The sequence below is a fragment of the Salvelinus namaycush genome, unplaced genomic scaffold (assembly GCF_016432855.1).
Source record: "Salvelinus namaycush isolate Seneca unplaced genomic scaffold, SaNama_1.0 Scaffold244, whole genome shotgun sequence".
Classification (NCBI taxonomy): domain Eukaryota; kingdom Metazoa; phylum Chordata; class Actinopteri; order Salmoniformes; family Salmonidae; genus Salvelinus; species Salvelinus namaycush.
Genome location: NW_024059275.1, coordinates 270,424 through 275,415, shown reverse-complemented (window position 1 = coordinate 275,415; position 4,992 = coordinate 270,424).

Here is a 4,992-nt window from a genome sequence, read left to right as displayed (position 1 = left end):
ATAGTTGGGTTACTGGTATGTTGCCTGGTAATAGACTGGTGGGCCAGTACATAGTTGGGTTACTGGTATGTTGCCTGGTAACAGACTGGGGGGCCAGTACATAGTTAGGTTACTGGTATGTTGCCTGGTAACAGACTGGGGGGCCAGTACATAGTTGGGTTACTGGTATGTTGCCTGGTAACAGACTGGGGGGCCAGTACATAGTTGGGTTAATGGTATGTTGCCTGGTAACAGACTGGGGGCCTGTACATAGTTGGGTTACTGGTATGTTGCCTGGTAACAGACTGGGGGGCCAGTACATAGTTGGGTTACTGGTATGTTGCCTGGTAACAGACTGGGGGGCCGGTACATAGTTAGGTTAATGGTATGCTGCCTGGTAACAGACTGGGGGCCTGTACATAGTTGGGTTACTGGTATGTTGCCTGGTAACAGACTGGGGGGCCAGTACATAGTTGGGTTACTGGTATGTTGCCTGGTAATAGACTGGTGGGCCAGTACATAGTTGGGTTACTGGTATGTTGCCTGGTAACAGACTGGGGGGCCAGTACATAGTTAGGTTAATGGTATGTTGCCTGGTAACAGACTGGGGGGCCAGTACATAGTTGGGTTACTGGTATGTTGCCTGGTAACAGACTAGGGGGCCAGTACATAGTTGGGTTACTGGTATGTTGCCTGGTAACAGACTGGGGGCCAGTACATAGTTGGGTTACTGGTATGTTGCCTGGTAACAGACTGGGGGGCCAGTACATAGTTGGGTTACTGGTATGTTGCCTGGTAACAGACTGGGGGGCCGGTACATAGTTAGGTTAATGGTATGTTGCCTGGTAACAGACTGGGGGGCCAGTACATAGTTGGGTTACTGGTATGTTGCCTGGTAACAGACTGGGGGGCCAGTACATAGTTGGGTTACTGGTATGTTGCCTGGTAACAGACTGGGGGCCAGTACATAGTTGGGTTAATGGTATGTTGCCTGGTAACAGACTGGGGGGGCAGTACATAGTTGGGTTACTGGTATGTTGCCTGGTAACAGACTGGGGGGCCGGTACATAGTTAGGTTAATGGTATGTTGCCTGGTAACAGACTGGTGGGCCAGTACATAGTTGGGTTACTGGTATGTTGCCTGGTAACAGACTGGGGGGCCAGTACATAGTTGGGTTACTGGTATGTTGCCTGGTAATAGACTGGTGGGCCAGTACATAGTTGGGTTACTGGTATGTTGCCTGGTAACAGACTGGGGGGCCAGTACATAGTTAGGTTACTGGTATGTTGCCTGGTAACAGACTGGGGGGCCAGTACATAGTTGGGTTACTGGTATGTTGCCTGGTAACAGACTGGGGGGCCAGTACATAGTTGGGTTACTGGTATGTTGCCTGGTAACAGACTGGGGGCCAGTACATAGTTGGGTTAATGGTATGTTGCCTGGTAACAGACTGGGGGGCCAGTACATAGTTGGGTTACTGGTATGTTGCCTGGTAACAGACTGGGGGGCCGGTACATAGTTGGGTTAATGGTATGTTGCCTGGTAACAGACTGGGGGGCCAGTACATAGTTGGGTTACTGGTATGTTGCCTGGTAACAGACTGGGGGGCCAGTACATAGTTGGGTTACTGGTATGTTGCCTGGTAACAGACTGGGGGGCCAGTACATAGTTGGGTTACTGGTATGTTGCCTGGTAACAGACTGGGGGGCCAGTACATAGTTGGGTTACTGGTATGTTGGATGGAGACAGACTGGGGGGCCAGTACATAGTTGGGTTACTGGTATGTTGGATGGTAACAGACTGGGGGGCCAGTACATAGTTGGGTTACTGGTATGTTGCCTGGTAACAGACTGGGGGGCCAGTACATAGTTGGGTTACTGGTATGTTGCCTGGTAACAGACTGGGGGGCCAGTACATAGTTGGGTTACTGGTATGTTGCCTGGTAACAGACTGGTGGGCCAGTACATAGTTGGGTTACTGGTATGTTGCCTGGTAACAGACTGGGGGGCCAGTACATAGTTGGATTACTGGTATGTTGCCTGGTAACAGACTGGGGGGCCAGTACATAGTTGGGTTACTGGTATGTTGCCTGGTAACAGACTGGGGGGCCAGTACATAGTTGGGTTACTGGTATGTTGGATGGAGACAGACTGGGGGGCCAGTACATAGTTGGGTTACTGGTATGTTGGATGGTAACAGACTGGGGGGCCAGTACATAGTTGGGTTACTGGTATGTTGCCTGGTAACAGACTGGGGGGCCAGTACATAGTTGGGTTACTGGTATGTTGCCTGGTAACAGACTGGGGGGCCAGTACATAGTTGGGTTACTGGTATGTTGCCTGGTAACAGACTGGTGGGCCAGTACATAGTTGGGTTACTGGTATGTTGCCTGGTAACAGACTGGGGGGCCAGTACATAGTTGGGTTACTGGTATGTTGCCTGGTAACAGACTGGGGGGCCAGTACATAGTTGGGTTACTGGTATGTTGCCTGGTAACAGACTGGGGGGCCAGTACATAGTTGGGTTACTGGTATGTTGCCTGGTAACAGACTGGGGGGCCAGTACATAGTTGGGTTACTGGTATGTTGCCTGGTAACAGACTGGGGGGCCGGTACATCATTGGGTTACTGGTATGTTGCCTGGTAACAGACTGGGGGGCCAGTACATAGTTGGGTTACTGGTATGTTGCCTGGTAACAGACTGGGGGGCCGGTACATAGTTGGGTTACTGGTTTGTTGGATGGAGACAGACTGGGGGGCCAGTACATAGTTGGGTTACTGGTATGTTGCCTGGTAACAGACTGGGGGGCCAGTACATAGTTGGGTTACTGGTTTGTTGGATGGAGACAGACTGGGGGGCCAGTACATCATTGGGTTACTGGTATGTTGCCTGGTAACAGACTGGGGGGCCAGTACATAGTTGGGTTACTGGTATGTTGCCTGGTAACAGACTGGGGGGCCAGTACATAGTTGGGTTACTGGTATGTTGCCTGGTAACAGACTGGGGGGCCAGTACATAGTTGGGTTACTGGTTTGTTGGATGGAGACAGACTGGGGGGCCAGTACATCATTGGGTTACTGGTATGTTGCCTGGTAACAGACTGGGGGGCCAGTACATAGTTGGGTTACTGGTATGTTGCCTGGTAACAGACTGGGGGGCCAGTACATAGTTGGGTTACTGGTATGTTGCCTGGTAACAGACTGGGGGGCCAGTACATAGTTGGGTTACTGGTATGTTGCCTGGTAACAGACTGGGGGGCCAGTACATAGTTGGGTTACTGGTATGTTGCCTGGTAACAGACTGGGGGGCCAGTACATAGTTGGGTTACTGGTATGTTGCCTGGTAACAGACTGGGGGGCCAGTACATAGTTGGGTTACTGGTATGTTGGATGGAGACAGACTGGGGGGCCAGTACATCATTGGGTTACTGGTATGTTGCCTTGTAACAGACTGGGGGGCCAGTACATAGTTGGGTTAATGGTATGTTGCCTGGTAACAGACTGGGGGCCATTCTAGTGTGTCTGTGCTTATTTTAGTCCTGCATGACATTCCATTTAAACTACACCACGTGATCAAAAGTATATGGACACCTGCTTGTCGAACATCTCATTCCAAAATCATGGGCATTAATATGGAGTTGCCCCCCCCCCCCCCTCCTTTTGCTGCTATAACAGCCTCCACTCTTCTGGGAAGGCTTTCCACTAGATGTTGGAACATTGCTGCGGGGACTTGCTTCCATTCAGCCACAAGAGCATTAGTGAGGTCAGGCACTGATGTTGGGCGTTTAGGCCTGGCTCACAGTCGGCGTTCCAATTCATCCCAAAGGTGTTCGATGAGGTTGAGGTCAGGGCTCTGTGCAGGCTGGTCAAGTTCTTCCACACCAATCTCAACAAACTATTTCTGTATGGACCTTGCTTTGTGCACGGGACATTGTCACACTGAAACAGGAAAGGGCCTTCCCCAAACTGTTGCCATAAAGTTGGAAGCACAGAATCATCTAGAATGTCATTGTATGCTGTAGCATTAAGATTTCCCTTCACTGGAACTAATGGGCCCAAACCATGAAAAACATCCCCAGACCATTATTCCTCCTCCACCAAACTTTACAGTTGACACTATGCATTGGGACAGGTATCGTTCTCCTGGAATCCGCCAAACCCAGATTAGTCTGTCGGACTACCAGATGGTGAAGCGTGATTTATCCCTCCAGAGAACGTGTTTCCTCTGCTCCAGAGTCCAATAGCAGAGAGCTTTACATCACTCAGGCCAACGCTTGGCATTGCGCATGGTGATCTTAGGCTTGTGTGTGGCTGCTCGGCCATGGAAACACATTTCACGATTCTCCCGACAAACAGCTTCCAGAGGCAGATTGGAACTCGGTAGTAAGTGTGGTCTACCACTTTGCGGCTGATGCCGTTTTTGCCCCTAGACGTTTCCATAACAGCACTTACAGTTGACCCGGACATCTTTAGCAGGGCAGAAATGTTACGAACTGACTTGTTGGAAAGGTGGTGTCCTATGACGGTGCCACGTTGAAAGTCACTGAGCTCTTCATTAAGGCCATTCTACCCCAATGTTTGTCTAGATTGCATGGCTGTGTGCTCGATTTTATGCACCTGTCAGCAACGTGTGTGGCTGAAATAGCGAAATCCACTAATTTGAAGGGGTGTCCACATACTTCTGTATACAATAGTGTACATATTAATACTTTAAATATCTCTGCCATTGAAAGAGTAATGTAATATAGTATAACTTATTAGTATAGTGGTGTACTTAAAAGAACTGTACTCTCCTGTTACCTGTGGCATTACCCAGGAAGCATACCTTACTGCTCTCCTCTTAACCCTACCACAGCTAGGCCACACTGTCTGGGATCAGGGCTGTTATATGTATTATCGTGTGTGTGTGTGTGTGTGTTGTGTGTGTGTGCGTGCGTGAGTGCGTGCGTGAGTGTCTGTCTGCCTCACCAGTGTCTCTGTGTGATGTCGTGTTGCTGTTTGCCGTTGCAGAGC